The following is a 15,727-nucleotide window of genomic DNA, read 5'->3' on the forward strand; positions in this document are numbered from 1 at the left end:
CCTCGGATTCTGCCTGACTTGAAGGGCTGAATGGCCTACTCCTGCACTTAATTTCTACGTTTCGATGTTAAATGCATGGCTGAGAGATCTGATGCAGCGTACAGTAAAGTCACCCCACCGTCCTCCAGGAGCACTGCTCTCTGATGAGGAAGCGATTGATGGGGGGTAGTAGAACCTGAGGGGACGAGCTTGAAAAAGGGAAGCTTTCGTGCTGAGTCCATTTGGCAGTGGGAATTGAAGCCAGGCTGTTGGATTTGTGCTGTCGTACACAAATCAGTTTGTTAGAAGCAGGTAATGGGAGAGCGCGCGTGGATCAGCAGCAGACGAAGTTTAACGCAGACGGCAGGGCACAACGAAAAGGCTGTTTTACAGCAGCAGCAGCAGCAGCGGCGGATTACTTGAAAGATAGATAGTCGAATAATAAAACATGAAAACAACAATAACTATTCTCTTAATCATCTCCACAGAGGTAGAAGATGATCTAAAGGAGAACTCAAATTGACAACAAAATCCAAATTTCACATAAGAACATTCTACCTAATACGGATGCGACAGAGTGCGCTGTCGCCCAATCCTCGGTAGTATAGTGGTTAGTATCCCCGCCTGTCACGCGGGAGACCGGGGTTCAATTCCCCGCCGGGGAGTCTGCGGCATTTTGAGAGGCCAGCTCCATATCTCAATGCAGGAGTGCCGATTTCAAGTCCCATGCGTTCCCAGGGCCGAGCGGTCTGCTCTTGTCAACAAACAAAACCTACGATACTCTCAATTCTGCTCTCCCAGGCCAACTTGTCCTTTCATCTACCAAGGAGATGATCATTTGAGACTTCCTCCTTTTTCGGCGACAAATGAAAACTGCCGTCCTCAAGAAGGCTCACCGGACCAGAAACCTTGTCTGCTTTCTTCCCCTTCCCCCACCCCCACTCCAGATGCTGACTTGCTCCAGCAATTTCTGTTTCCCACTCTGATTTTGTTGTCACTTCGTCCCGTCAGTGGGCATATAACTCCCACGCAAACGGGGTGCAAATTAAAACCTTTAAGCAACCGGTAGCGACAAATGAATGTGAGCTTTCCCCCTCTCCCTCGCTCCAATCAAAAAGGGGTCAGACCCCTCAGAGTTTGGACCCGATCCTGCCATCAAGGTGATGCAACACCATCCCCTGCTGCTGGCAGACTGTACTACACCCACAGTGGAAAGTCAAAGTCATCTGAGTGGCATCGTCTGCTCTTCTCGATAGAAGGACAAAGCCCAGTGCCTGGGTTAACATGAAGGTCAACACAGAGGCAAGCTTGAGAAAGCACGTGCAGGTACTCAACCGACACTGTTGGCATCATAGGAGCACCACAGTGTGGAAGCAGGCCATTCACACTGACCCTTCTGAAGAGAAACCCGTGCAGATCCATGCTTGGTACTGAGGGATCCCAGCAAAAGTTCACCGGTTCCCAATGTTGGGGACGTCCAGAACCAGGGCTCACAGTCTCCGAACGAAGGGCAAGCGATCCAGGAAGATTTTTTCTCTCAGAGAGTGGTGAACCTGTGGACTTGTCTCCCACAGGAAGATGCGGCTATGCCGGTTTGTGAGATACACTCCAAGAGGGAGCCGGACGTAGACCTTGCAGCTAAAGGGATCCAGGGGTACGGAGAGGAAGCTGGAGTGCTTACTGAAATTACATGTTCAATCATGATCACATTGAACGGTGGCGGTGTCTTGAAGGGCTGAATGGAACAAGTGAGGACTGCAGTTGCTGGAAATCCGAGTCTCGATCAGAGTGGCGCTGGAAACGCAAAGCAAGTCAGGCAGCATCCTGATTTTCCTGCTCCTCGGATTCTGCCTGACTTGAAGGGCTGAATGGCCTACTCCTGCACTTAATTTCTACGTTTCGATGTTAAATGCATGGCTGAGAGATCTGATGCAGCGTACAGTAAAGTCACCCCACCGTCCTCCAGGAGCACTGCTCTCTGATGAGGAAGCGATTGATGGGGGGTAGTAGAACCTGAGGGGACGAGCTTGAAAAAGGGAAGCTTTCGTGCTGAGTCCATTTGGCAGTGGGAATTGAAGCCAGGCTGTTGGATTTGTGCTGTCGTACACAAATCAGTTTGTTAGAAGCAGGTAATGGGAGAGCGCGCGTGGATCAGCAGCAGACGAAGTTTAACGCAGACGGCAGGGCACAACGAAAAGGCTGTTTTACAGCAGCAGCAGCAGCAGCGGCGGATTACTTGAAAGATAGATAGTCGAATAATAAAACATGAAAACAACAATAACTATTCTCTTAATCATCTCCACAGAGGTAGAAGATGATCTAAAGGAGAACTCAAATTGACAACAAAATCCAAATTTCACATAAGAACATTCTACCTAATACGGATGCGACAGAGTGCGCTGTCGCCCAATCCTCGGTAGTATAGTGGTTAGTATCCCCGCCTGTCACGCGGGAGACCGGGGTTCAATTCCCCGCCGGGGAGTCTGCGGCATTTTGAGAGGCCAGCTCCATATCTCAATGCAGGAGTGCCGATTTCAAGTCCCATGCGTTCCCAGGGCCGAGCGGTCTGCTCTTGTCAACAAACAAAACCTACGATACTCTCAATTCTGCTCTCCCAGGCCAACTTGTCCTTTCATCTACCAAGGAGATGATCATTTGAGACTTCCTCCTTTTTCGGCGACAAATGAAAACTGCCGTCCTCAAGAAGGCTCACCGGACCAGAAACCTTGTCTGCTTTCTTCCCCTTCCCCCACCCCCACTCCAGATGCTGACTTGCTCCAGCAATTTCTGTTTCCCACTCTGATTTTGTTGTCACTTCGTCCCGTCAGTGGGCATATAACTCCCACGCAAACGGGGTGCAAATTAAAACCTTTAAGCAACCGGTAGCGACAAATGAATGTGAGCTTTCCCCCTCTCCCTCGCTCCAATCAAAAAGGGGTCAGACCCCTCAGAGTTTGGACCCGATCCTGCCATCAAGGTGATGCAACACCATCCCCTGCTGCTGGCAGACTGTACTACACCCACAGTGGAAAGTCAAAGTCATCTGAGTGGCATCGTCTGCTCTTCTCGATAGAAGGACAAAGCCCAGTGCCTGGGTTAACATGAAGGTCAACACAGAGGCAAGCTTGAGAAAGCACGTGCAGGTACTCAACCGACACTGTTGGCATCATAGGAGCACCACAGTGTGGAAGCAGGCCATTCACACTGACCCTTCTGAAGAGAAACCCGTGCAGATCCATGCTTGGTACTGAGGGATCCCAGCAAAAGTTCACCGGTTCCCAATGTTGGGGACGTCCAGAACCAGGGCTCACAGTCTCCGAACGAAGGGCAAGCGATCCAGGAAGATTTTTTCTCTCAGAGAGTGGTGAACCTGTGGACTTGTCTCCCACAGGAAGATGCGGCTATGCCGGTTTGTGAGATACACTCCAAGAGGGAGCCGGACGTAGACCTTGCAGCTAAAGGGATCCAGGGGTACGGAGAGGAAGCTGGAGTGCTTACTGAAATTACATGTTCAATCATGATCACATTGAACGGTGGCGGTGTCTTGAAGGGCTGAATGGAACAAGTGAGGACTGCAGTTGCTGGAAATCCGAGTCTCGATCAGAGTGGCGCTGGAAACGCAAAGCAAGTCAGGCAGCATCCTGATTTTCCTGCTCCTCGGATTCTGCCTGACTTGAAGGGCTGAATGGCCTACTCCTGCACTTAATTTCTACGTTTCGATGTTAAATGCATGGCTGAGAGATCTGATGCAGCGTACAGTAAAGTCACCCCACCGTCCTCCAGGAGCACTGCTCTCTGATGAGGAAGCGATTGATGGGGGGTAGTAGAACCTGAGGGGACGAGCTTGAAAAAGGGAAGCTTTCGTGCTGAGTCCATTTGGCAGTGGGAATTGAAGCCAGGCTGTTGGATTTGTGCTGTCGTACACAAATCAGTTTGTTAGAAGCAGGTAATGGGAGAGCGCGCGTGGATCAGCAGCAGACGAAGTTTAACGCAGACGGCAGGGCACAACGAAAAGGCTGTTTTACAGCAGCAGCAGCAGCAGCGGCGGATTACTTGAAAGATAGATAGTCGAATAATAAAACATGAAAACAACAATAACTATTCTCTTAATCATCTCCACAGAGGTAGAAGATGATCTAAAGGAGAACTCAAATTGACAACAAAATCCAAATTTCACATAAGAACATTCTACCTAATACGGATGCGACAGAGTGCGCTGTCGCCCAATCCTCGGTAGTATAGTGGTTAGTATCCCCGCCTGTCACGCGGGAGACCGGGGTTCAATTCCCCGCCGGGGAGTCTGCGGCATTTTGAGAGGCCAGCTCCATATCTCAATGCAGGAGTGCCGATTTCAAGTCCCATGCGTTCCCAGGGCCGAGCGGTCTGCTCTTGTCAACAAACAAAACCTACGATACTCTCAATTCTGCTCTCCCAGGCCAACTTGTCCTTTCATCTACCAAGGAGATGATCATTTGAGACTTCCTCCTTTTTCGGCGACAAATGAAAACTGCCGTCCTCAAGAAGGCTCACCGGACCAGAAACCTTGTCTGCTTTCTTCCCCTTCCCCCACCCCCACTCCAGATGCTGACTTGCTCCAGCAATTTCTGTTTCCCACTCTGATTTTGTTGTCACTTCGTCCCGTCAGTGGGCATATAACTCCCACGCAAACGGGGTGCAAATTAAAACCTTTAAGCAACCGGTAGCGACAAATGAATGTGAGCTTTCCCCCTCTCCCTCGCTCCAATCAAAAAGGGGTCAGACCCCTCAGAGTTTGGACCCGATCCTGCCATCAAGGTGATGCAACACCATCCCCTGCTGCTGGCAGACTGTACTACACCCACAGTGGAAAGTCAAAGTCATCTGAGTGGCATCGTCTGCTCTTCTCGATAGAAGGACAAAGCCCAGTGCCTGGGTTAACATGAAGGTCAACACAGAGGCAAGCTTGAGAAAGCACGTGCAGGTACTCAACCGACACTGTTGGCATCATAGGAGCACCACAGTGTGGAAGCAGGCCATTCACACTGACCCTTCTGAAGAGAAACCCGTGCAGATCCATGCTTGGTACTGAGGGATCCCAGCAAAAGTTCACCGGTTCCCAATGTTGGGGACGTCCAGAACCAGGGCTCACAGTCTCCGAACGAAGGGCAAGCGATCCAGGAAGATTTTTTCTCTCAGAGAGTGGTGAACCTGTGGACTTGTCTCCCACAGGAAGATGCGGCTATGCCGGTTTGTGAGATACACTCCAAGAGGGAGCCGGACGTAGACCTTGCAGCTAAAGGGATCCAGGGGTACGGAGAGGAAGCTGGAGTGCTTACTGAAATTACATGTTCAATCATGATCACATTGAACGGTGGCGGTGTCTTGAAGGGCTGAATGGAACAAGTGAGGACTGCAGTTGCTGGAAATCCGAGTCTCGATCAGAGTGGCGCTGGAAACGCAAAGCAAGTCAGGCAGCATCCTGATTTTCCTGCTCCTCGGATTCTGCCTGACTTGAAGGGCTGAATGGCCTACTCCTGCACTTAATTTCTACGTTTCGATGTTAAATGCATGGCTGAGAGATCTGATGCAGCGTACAGTAAAGTCACCCCACCGTCCTCCAGGAGCACTGCTCTCTGATGAGGAAGCGATTGATGGGGGGTAGTAGAACCTGAGGGGACGAGCTTGAAAAAGGGAAGCTTTCGTGCTGAGTCCATTTGGCAGTGGGAATTGAAGCCAGGCTGTTGGATTTGTGCTGTCGTACACAAATCAGTTTGTTAGAAGCAGGTAATGGGAGAGCGCGCGTGGATCAGCAGCAGACGAAGTTTAACGCAGACGGCAGGGCACAACGAAAAGGCTGTTTTACAGCAGCAGCAGCAGCAGCGGCGGATTACTTGAAAGATAGATAGTCGAATAATAAAACATGAAAACAACAATAACTATTCTCTTAATCATCTCCACAGAGGTAGAAGATGATCTAAAGGAGAACTCAAATTGACAACAAAATCCAAATTTCACATAAGAACATTCTACCTAATACGGATGCGACAGAGTGCGCTGTCGCCCAATCCTCGGTAGTATAGTGGTTAGTATCCCCGCCTGTCACGCGGGAGACCGGGGTTCAATTCCCCGCCGGGGAGTCTGCGGCATTTTGAGAGGCCAGCTCCATATCTCAATGCAGGAGTGCCGATTTCAAGTCCCATGCGTTCCCAGGGCCGAGCGGTCTGCTCTTGTCAACAAACAAAACCTACGATACTCTCAATTCTGCTCTCCCAGGCCAACTTGTCCTTTCATCTACCAAGGAGATGATCATTTGAGACTTCCTCCTTTTTCGGCGACAAATGAAAACTGCCGTCCTCAAGAAGGCTCACCGGACCAGAAACCTTGTCTGCTTTCTTCCCCTTCCCCCACCCCCACTCCAGATGCTGACTTGCTCCAGCAATTTCTGTTTCCCACTCTGATTTTGTTGTCACTTCGTCCCGTCAGTGGGCATATAACTCCCACGCAAACGGGGTGCAAATTAAAACCTTTAAGCAACCGGTAGCGACAAATGAATGTGAGCTTTCCCCCTCTCCCTCGCTCCAATCAAAAAGGGGTCAGACCCCTCAGAGTTTGGACCCGATCCTGCCATCAAGGTGATGCAACACCATCCCCTGCTGCTGGCAGACTGTACTACACCCACAGTGGAAAGTCAAAGTCATCTGAGTGGCATCGTCTGCTCTTCTCGATAGAAGGACAAAGCCCAGTGCCTGGGTTAACATGAAGGTCAACACAGAGGCAAGCTTGAGAAAGCACGTGCAGGTACTCAACCGACACTGTTGGCATCATAGGAGCACCACAGTGTGGAAGCAGGCCATTCACACTGACCCTTCTGAAGAGAAACCCGTGCAGATCCATGCTTGGTACTGAGGGATCCCAGCAAAAGTTCACCGGTTCCCAATGTTGGGGACGTCCAGAACCAGGGCTCACAGTCTCCGAACGAAGGGCAAGCGATCCAGGAAGATTTTTTCTCTCAGAGAGTGGTGAACCTGTGGACTTGTCTCCCACAGGAAGATGCGGCTATGCCGGTTTGTGAGATACACTCCAAGAGGGAGCCGGACGTAGACCTTGCAGCTAAAGGGATCCAGGGGTACGGAGAGGAAGCTGGAGTGCTTACTGAAATTACATGTTCAATCATGATCACATTGAACGGTGGCGGTGTCTTGAAGGGCTGAATGGAACAAGTGAGGACTGCAGTTGCTGGAAATCCGAGTCTCGATCAGAGTGGCGCTGGAAACGCAAAGCAAGTCAGGCAGCATCCTGATTTTCCTGCTCCTCGGATTCTGCCTGACTTGAAGGGCTGAATGGCCTACTCCTGCACTTAATTTCTACGTTTCGATGTTAAATGCATGGCTGAGAGATCTGATGCAGCGTACAGTAAAGTCACCCCACCGTCCTCCAGGAGCACTGCTCTCTGATGAGGAAGCGATTGATGGGGGGTAGTAGAACCTGAGGGGACGAGCTTGAAAAAGGGAAGCTTTCGTGCTGAGTCCATTTGGCAGTGGGAATTGAAGCCAGGCTGTTGGATTTGTGCTGTCGTACACAAATCAGTTTGTTAGAAGCAGGTAATGGGAGAGCGCGCGTGGATCAGCAGCAGACGAAGTTTAACGCAGACGGCAGGGCACAACGAAAAGGCTGTTTTACAGCAGCAGCAGCGGCGGATTACTTGAAAGATAGATAGTCGAATAATAAAACATGAAAACAACAATAACTATTCTCTTAATCATCTCCACAGAGGTAGAAGATGATCTAAAGGAGAACTCAAATTGACAACAAAATCCAAATTTCACATAAGAACATTCTACCTAATACGGATGCGACAGAGTGCGCTGTCGCCCAATCCTCGGTAGTATAGTGGTTAGTATCCCCGCCTGTCACGCGGGAGACCGGGGTTCAATTCCCCGCCGGGGAGTCTGCGGCATTTTGAGAGGCCAGCTCCATATCTCAATGCAGGAGTGCCGATTTCAAGTCCCATGCGTTCCCAGGGCCGAGCGGTCTGCTCTTGTCAACAAACAAAACCTACGATACTCTCAATTCTGCTCTCCCAGGCCAACTTGTCCTTTCATCTACCAAGGAGATGATCATTTGAGACTTCCTCCTTTTTCGGCGACAAATGAAAACTGCCGTCCTCAAGAAGGCTCACCGGACCAGAAACCTTGTCTGCTTTCTTCCCCTTCCCCCACCCCCACTCCAGATGCTGACTTGCTCCAGCAATTTCTGTTTCCCACTCTGATTTTGTTGTCACTTCGTCCCGTCAGTGGGCATATAACTCCCACGCAAACGGGGTGCAAATTAAAACCTTTAAGCAACCGGTAGCGACAAATGAATGTGAGCTTTCCCCCTCTCCCTCGCTCCAATCAAAAAGGGGTCAGACCCCTCAGAGTTTGGACCCGATCCTGCCATCAAGGTGATGCAACACCATCCCCTGCTGCTGGCAGACTGTACTACACCCACAGTGGAAAGTCAAAGTCATCTGAGTGGCATCGTCTGCTCTTCTCGATAGAAGGACAAAGCCCAGTGCCTGGGTTAACATGAAGGTCAACACAGAGGCAAGCTTGAGAAAGCACGTGCAGGTACTCAACCGACACTGTTGGCATCATAGGAGCACCACAGTGTGGAAGCAGGCCATTCACACTGACCCTTCTGAAGAGAAACCCGTGCAGATCCATGCTTGGTACTGAGGGATCCCAGCAAAAGTTCACCGGTTCCCAATGTTGGGGACGTCCAGAACCAGGGCTCACAGTCTCCGAACGAAGGGCAAGCGATCCAGGAAGATTTTTTCTCTCAGAGAGTGGTGAACCTGTGGACTTGTCTCCCACAGGAAGATGCGGCTATGCCGGTTTGTGAGATACACTCCAAGAGGGAGCCGGACGTAGACCTTGCAGCTAAAGGGATCCAGGGGTACGGAGAGGAAGCTGGAGTGCTTACTGAAATTACATGTTCAATCATGATCACATTGAACGGTGGCGGTGTCTTGAAGGGCTGAATGGAACAAGTGAGGACTGCAGTTGCTGGAAATCCGAGTCTCGATCAGAGTGGCGCTGGAAACGCAAAGCAAGTCAGGCAGCATCCTGATTTTCCTGCTCCTCGGATTCTGCCTGACTTGAAGGGCTGAATGGCCTACTCCTGCACTTAATTTCTACGTTTCGATGTTAAATGCATGGCTGAGAGATCTGATGCAGCGTACAGTAAAGTCACCCCACCGTCCTCCAGGAGCACTGCTCTCTGATGAGGAAGCGATTGATGGGGGGTAGTAGAACCTGAGGGGACGAGCTTGAAAAAGGGAAGCTTTCGTGCTGAGTCCATTTGGCAGTGGGAATTGAAGCCAGGCTGTTGGATTTGTGCTGTCGTACACAAATCAGTTTGTTAGAAGCAGGTAATGGGAGAGCGCGCGTGGATCAGCAGCAGACGAAGTTTAACGCAGACGGCAGGGCACAACGAAAAGGCTGTTTTACAGCAGCAGCAGCAGCAGCGGCGGATTACTTGAAAGATAGATAGTCGAATAATAAAACATGAAAACAACAATAACTATTCTCTTAATCATCTCCACAGAGGTAGAAGATGATCTAAAGGAGAACTCAAATTGACAACAAAATCCAAATTTCACATAAGAACATTCTACCTAATACGGATGCGACAGAGTGCGCTGTCGCCCAATCCTCGGTAGTATAGTGGTTAGTATCCCCGCCTGTCACGCGGGAGACCGGGGTTCAATTCCCCGCCGGGGAGTCTGCGGCATTTTGAGAGGCCAGCTCCATATCTCAATGCAGGAGTGCCGATTTCAAGTCCCATGCGTTCCCAGGGCCGAGCGGTCTGCTCTTGTCAACAAACAAAACCTACGATACTCTCAATTCTGCTCTCCCAGGCCAACTTGTCCTTTCATCTACCAAGGAGATGATCATTTGAGACTTCCTCCTTTTTCGGCGACAAATGAAAACTGCCGTCCTCAAGAAGGCTCACCGGACCAGAAACCTTGTCTGCTTTCTTCCCCTTCCCCCACCCCCACTCCAGATGCTGACTTGCTCCAGCAATTTCTGTTTCCCACTCTGATTTTGTTGTCACTTCGTCCCGTCAGTGGGCATATAACTCCCACGCAAACGGGGTGCAAATTAAAACCTTTAAGCAACCGGTAGCGACAAATGAATGTGAGCTTTCCCCCTCTCCCTCGCTCCAATCAAAAAGGGGTCAGACCCCTCAGAGTTTGGACCCGATCCTGCCATCAAGGTGATGCAACACCATCCCCTGCTGCTGGCAGACTGTACTACACCCACAGTGGAAAGTCAAAGTCATCTGAGTGGCATCGTCTGCTCTTCTCGATAGAAGGACAAAGCCCAGTGCCTGGGTTAACATGAAGGTCAACACAGAGGCAAGCTTGAGAAAGCACGTGCAGGTACTCAACCGACACTGTTGGCATCATAGGAGCACCACAGTGTGGAAGCAGGCCATTCACACTGACCCTTCTGAAGAGAAACCCGTGCAGATCCATGCTTGGTACTGAGGGATCCCAGCAAAAGTTCACCGGTTCCCAATGTTGGGGACGTCCAGAACCAGGGCTCACAGTCTCCGAACGAAGGGCAAGCGATCCAGGAAGATTTTTTCTCTCAGAGAGTGGTGAACCTGTGGACTTGTCTCCCACAGGAAGATGCGGCTATGCCGGTTTGTGAGATACACTCCAAGAGGGAGCCGGACGTAGACCTTGCAGCTAAAGGGATCCAGGGGTACGGAGAGGAAGCTGGAGTGCTTACTGAAATTACATGTTCAATCATGATCACATTGAACGGTGGCGGTGTCTTGAAGGGCTGAATGGAACAAGTGAGGACTGCAGTTGCTGGAAATCCGAGTCTCGATCAGAGTGGCGCTGGAAACGCAAAGCAAGTCAGGCAGCATCCTGATTTTCCTGCTCCTCGGATTCTGCCTGACTTGAAGGGCTGAATGGCCTACTCCTGCACTTAATTTCTACGTTTCGATGTTAAATGCATGGCTGAGAGATCTGATGCAGCGTACAGTAAAGTCACCCCACCGTCCTCCAGGAGCACTGCTCTCTGATGAGGAAGCGATTGATGGGGGGTAGTAGAACCTGAGGGGACGAGCTTGAAAAAGGGAAGCTTTCGTGCTGAGTCCATTTGGCAGTGGGAATTGAAGCCAGGCTGTTGGATTTGTGCTGTCGTACACAAATCAGTTTGTTAGAAGCAGGTAATGGGAGAGCGCGCGTGGATCAGCAGCAGACGAAGTTTAACGCAGACGGCAGGGCACAACGAAAAGGCTGTTTTACAGCAGCAGCAGCGGCGGATTACTTGAAAGATAGATAGTCGAATAATAAAACATGAAAACAACAATAACTATTCTCTTAATCATCTCCACAGAGGTAGAAGATGATCTAAAGGACAACTCAAATTGACAACAAAATCCAAATTTCACATAAGAACATTCTACCTAATACGGATGCGACAGAGTGCGCTGTCGCCCAATCCTCGGTAGTATAGTGGTTAGTATCCCCGCCTGTCACGCGGGAGACCGGGGTTCAATTCCCCGCCGGGGAGTCTGCGGCATTTTGAGAGGCCAGCTCCATATCTCAATGCAGGAGTGCCGATTTCAAGTCCCATGCGTTCCCAGGGCCGAGCGGTCTGCTCTTGTCAACAAACAAAACCTACGATACTCTCAATTCTGCTCTCCCAGGCCAACTTGTCCTTTCATCTACCAAGGAGATGATCATTTGAGACTTCCTCCTTTTTCGGCGACAAATGAAAACTGCCGTCCTCAAGAAGGCTCACCGGACCAGAAACCTTGTCTGCTTTCTTCCCCTTCCCCCACCCCCACTCCAGATGCTGACTTGCTCCAGCAATTTCTGTTTCCCACTCTGATTTTGTTGTCACTTCGTCCCGTCAGTGGGCATATAACTCCCACGCAAACGGGGTGCAAATTAAAACCTTTAAGCAACCGGTAGCGACAAATGAATGTGAGCTTTCCCCCTCTCCCTCGCTCCAATCAAAAAGGGGTCAGACCCCTCAGAGTTTGGACCCGATCCTGCCATCAAGGTGATGCAACACCATCCCCTGCTGCTGGCAGACTGTACTACACCCACAGTGGAAAGTCAAAGTCATCTGAGTGGCATCGTCTGCTCTTCTCGATAGAAGGACAAAGCCCAGTGCCTGGGTTAACATGAAGGTCAACACAGAGGCAAGCTTGAGAAAGCACGTGCAGGTACTCAACCGACACTGTTGGCATCATAGGAGCACCACAGTGTGGAAGCAGGCCATTCACACTGACCCTTCTGAAGAGAAACCCGTGCAGATCCATGCTTGGTACTGAGGGATCCCAGCAAAAGTTCACCGGTTCCCAATGTTGGGGACGTCCAGAACCAGGGCTCACAGTCTCCGAACGAAGGGCAAGCGATCCAGGAAGATTTTTTCTCTCAGAGAGTGGTGAACCTGTGGACTTGTCTCCCACAGGAAGATGCGGCTATGCCGGTTTGTGAGATACACTCCAAGAGGGAGCCGGACGTAGACCTTGCAGCTAAAGGGATCCAGGGGTACGGAGAGGAAGCTGGAGTGCTTACTGAAATTACATGTTCAATCATGATCACATTGAACGGTGGCGGTGTCTTGAAGGGCTGAATGGAACAAGTGAGGACTGCAGTTGCTGGAAATCCGAGTCTCGATCAGAGTGGCGCTGGAAACGCAAAGCAAGTCAGGCAGCATCCTGATTTTCCTGCTCCTCGGATTCTGCCTGACTTGAAGGGCTGAATGGCCTACTCCTGCACTTAATTTCTACGTTTCGATGTTAAATGCATGGCTGAGAGATCTGATGCAGCGTACAGTAAAGTCACCCCACCGTCCTCCAGGAGCACTGCTCTCTGATGAGGAAGCGATTGATGGGGGGTAGTAGAACCTGAGGGGACGAGCTTGAAAAAGGGAAGCTTTCGTGCTGAGTCCATTTGGCAGTGGGAATTGAAGCCAGGCTGTTGGATTTGTGCTGTCGTACACAAATCAGTTTGTTAGAAGCAGGTAATGGGAGAGCGCGCGTGGATCAGCAGCAGACGAAGTTTAACGCAGACGGCAGGGCACAACGAAAAGGCTGTTTTACAGCAGCAGCAGCGGCGGATTACTTGAAAGATAGATAGTCGAATAATAAAACATGAAAACAACAATAACTATTCTCTTAATCATCTCCACAGAGGTAGAAGATGATCTAAAGGAGAACTCAAATTGACAACAAAATCCAAATTTCACATAAGAACATTCTACCTAATACGGATGCGACAGAGTGCGCTGTCGCCCAATCCTCGGTAGTATAGTGGTTAGTATCCCCGCCTGTCACGCGGGAGACCGGGGTTCAATTCCCCGCCGGGGAGTCTGCGGCATTTTGAGAGGCCAGCTCCATATCTCAATGCAGGAGTGCCGATTTCAAGTCCCATGCGTTCCCAGGGCCGAGCGGTCTGCTCTTGTCAACAAACAAAACCTACGATACTCTCAATTCTGCTCTCCCAGGCCAACTTGTCCTTTCATCTACCAAGGAGATGATCATTTGAGACTTCCTCCTTTTTCGGCGACAAATGAAAACTGCCGTCCTCAAGAAGGCTCACCGGACCAGAAACCTTGTCTGCTTTCTTCCCCTTCCCCCACCCCCACTCCAGATGCTGACTTGCTCCAGCAATTTCTGTTTCCCACTCTGATTTTGTTGTCACTTCGTCCCGTCAGTGGGCATATAACTCCCACGCAAACGGGGTGCAAATTAAAACCTTTAAGCAACCGGTAGCGACAAATGAATGTGAGCTTTCCCCCTCTCCCTCGCTCCAATCAAAAAGGGGTCAGACCCCTCAGAGTTTGGACCCGATCCTGCCATCAAGGTGATGCAACACCATCCCCTGCTGCTGGCAGACTGTACTACACCCACAGTGGAAAGTCAAAGTCATCTGAGTGGCATCGTCTGCTCTTCTCGATAGAAGGACAAAGCCCAGTGCCTGGGTTAACATGAAGGTCAACACAGAGGCAAGCTTGAGAAAGCACGTGCAGGTACTCAACCGACACTGTTGGCATCATAGGAGCACCACAGTGTGGAAGCAGGCCATTCACACTGACCCTTCTGAAGAGAAACCCGTGCAGATCCATGCTTGGTACTGAGGGATCCCAGCAAAAGTTCACCGGTTCCCAATGTTGGGGACGTCCAGAACCAGGGCTCACAGTCTCCGAACGAAGGGCAAGCGATCCAGGAAGATTTTTTCTCTCAGAGAGTGGTGAACCTGTGGACTTGTCTCCCACAGGAAGATGCGGCTATGCCGGTTTGTGAGATACACTCCAAGAGGGAGCCGGACGTAGACCTTGCAGCTAAAGGGATCCAGGGGTACGGAGAGGAAGCTGGAGTGCTTACTGAAATTACATGTTCAATCATGATCACATTGAACGGTGGCGGTGTCTTGAAGGGCTGAATGGAACAAGTGAGGACTGCAGTTGCTGGAAATCAGAGTCTCGATCAGAGTGGCGCTGGAAACGCAAAGCAAGTCAGGCAGCATCCTGATTTTCCTGCTCCTCGGATTCTGCCTGACTTGAAGGGCTGAATGGCCTACTCCTGCACTTAATTTCTACGTTTCGATGTTAAATGCATGGCTGAGAGATCTGATGCAGCGTACAGTAAAGTCACCCCACCGTCCTCCAGGAGCACTGCTCTCTGATGAGGAAGCGATTGATGGGGGGTAGTAGAACCTGAGGGGACGAGCTTGAAAAAGGGAAGCTTTCGTGCTGAGTCCATTTGGCAGTGGGAATTGAAGCCAGGCTGTTGGATTTGTGCTGTCGTACACAAATCAGTTTGTTAGAAGCAGGTAATGGGAGAGCGCGCGTGGATCAGCAGCAGACGAAGTTTAACGCAGACGGCAGGGCACAACGAAAAGGCTGTTTTACAGCAGCAGCAGCAGCAGCGGCGGATTACTTGAAAGATAGATAGTCGAATAATAAAACATGAAAACAACAATAACTATTCTCTTAATCATCTCCACAGAGGTAGAAGATGATCTAAAGGACAACTCAAATTGACAACAAAATCCAAATTTCACATAAGAACATTCTACCTAATACGGATGCGACAGAGTGCGCTGTCGCCCAATCCTCGGTAGTATAGTGGTTAGTATCCCCGCCTGTCACGCGGGAGACCGGGGTTCAATTCCCCGCCGGGGAGTCTGCGGCATTTTGAGAGGCCAGCTCCATATCTCAATGCAGGAGTGCCGATTTCAAGTCCCATGCGTTCCCAGGGCCGAGCGGTCTGCTCTTGTCAACAAACAAAACCTACGATACTCTCAATTCTGCTCTCCCAGGCCAACTTGTCCTTTCATCTACCAAGGAGATGATCATTTGAGACTTCCTCCTTTTTCGGCGACAAATGAAAACTGCCGTCCTCAAGAAGGCTCACCGGACCAGAAACCTTGTCTGCTTTCTTCCCCTTCCCCCACCCCCACTCCAGATGCTGACTTGCTCCAGCAATTTCTGTTTCCCACTCTGATTTTGTTGTCACTTCGTCCCGTCAGTGGGCATATAACTCCCACGCAAACGGGGTGCAAATTAAAACCTTTAAGCAACCGGTAGCGACAAATGAATGTGAGCTTTCCCCCTCTCCCTCGCTCCAATCAAAAAGGGGTCAGACCCCTCAGAGTTTGGACCCGATCCTGCCATCAAGGTGATGCAACACCATCCCCTGCTGCTGGCAGACTGTACTACACCCACAGTGGAAAGTCAAAGTCATCTGA

The 15,727-nt window shown here is 50.4% G+C and overlaps 9 non-coding genes across 9 annotated transcripts; all 9 read left to right on the forward strand.

The window, feature by feature from the left end:
* Positions 1-572: 572 nt before the first annotated feature.
* trnad-guc (transfer RNA aspartic acid (anticodon GUC)) lies at positions 573-644 on the forward strand. Its single transcript has one exon. It is a non-coding gene; the product is annotated as a tRNA-Asp (tRNA).
* A 1,745-nt stretch (positions 645-2,389) lies between these two features.
* On the forward strand, positions 2,390-2,461 carry trnad-guc (transfer RNA aspartic acid (anticodon GUC)). Its single transcript has one exon. It is a non-coding gene; the product is annotated as a tRNA-Asp (tRNA).
* Positions 2,462-4,206: 1,745 nt separating this feature from the next.
* Positions 4,207-4,278, forward strand: trnad-guc (transfer RNA aspartic acid (anticodon GUC)). The gene has a single exon. It is a non-coding gene; the product is annotated as a tRNA-Asp (tRNA).
* A 1,745-nt stretch (positions 4,279-6,023) lies between these two features.
* trnad-guc (transfer RNA aspartic acid (anticodon GUC)) lies at positions 6,024-6,095 on the forward strand. The gene has a single exon. It is a non-coding gene; the product is annotated as a tRNA-Asp (tRNA).
* Positions 6,096-7,834: 1,739 nt separating this feature from the next.
* trnad-guc (transfer RNA aspartic acid (anticodon GUC)) lies at positions 7,835-7,906 on the forward strand. The gene has a single exon. It is a non-coding gene; the product is annotated as a tRNA-Asp (tRNA).
* Positions 7,907-9,651: 1,745 nt separating this feature from the next.
* trnad-guc (transfer RNA aspartic acid (anticodon GUC)) lies at positions 9,652-9,723 on the forward strand. Its single transcript has one exon. It is a non-coding gene; the product is annotated as a tRNA-Asp (tRNA).
* Positions 9,724-11,462: 1,739 nt separating this feature from the next.
* Positions 11,463-11,534, forward strand: trnad-guc (transfer RNA aspartic acid (anticodon GUC)). Its single transcript has one exon. It is a non-coding gene; the product is annotated as a tRNA-Asp (tRNA).
* A 1,739-nt stretch (positions 11,535-13,273) lies between these two features.
* On the forward strand, positions 13,274-13,345 carry trnad-guc (transfer RNA aspartic acid (anticodon GUC)). The gene has a single exon. It is a non-coding gene; the product is annotated as a tRNA-Asp (tRNA).
* A 1,745-nt stretch (positions 13,346-15,090) lies between these two features.
* On the forward strand, positions 15,091-15,162 carry trnad-guc (transfer RNA aspartic acid (anticodon GUC)). Its single transcript has one exon. It is a non-coding gene; the product is annotated as a tRNA-Asp (tRNA).
* Positions 15,163-15,727: the final 565 nt, after the last annotated feature.

The sequence above is a fragment of the Chiloscyllium punctatum genome, chromosome 30, assembly GCF_047496795.1.
Source record: "Chiloscyllium punctatum isolate Juve2018m chromosome 30, sChiPun1.3, whole genome shotgun sequence".
NCBI lineage: Eukaryota > Metazoa > Chordata > Chondrichthyes > Orectolobiformes > Hemiscylliidae > Chiloscyllium > Chiloscyllium punctatum.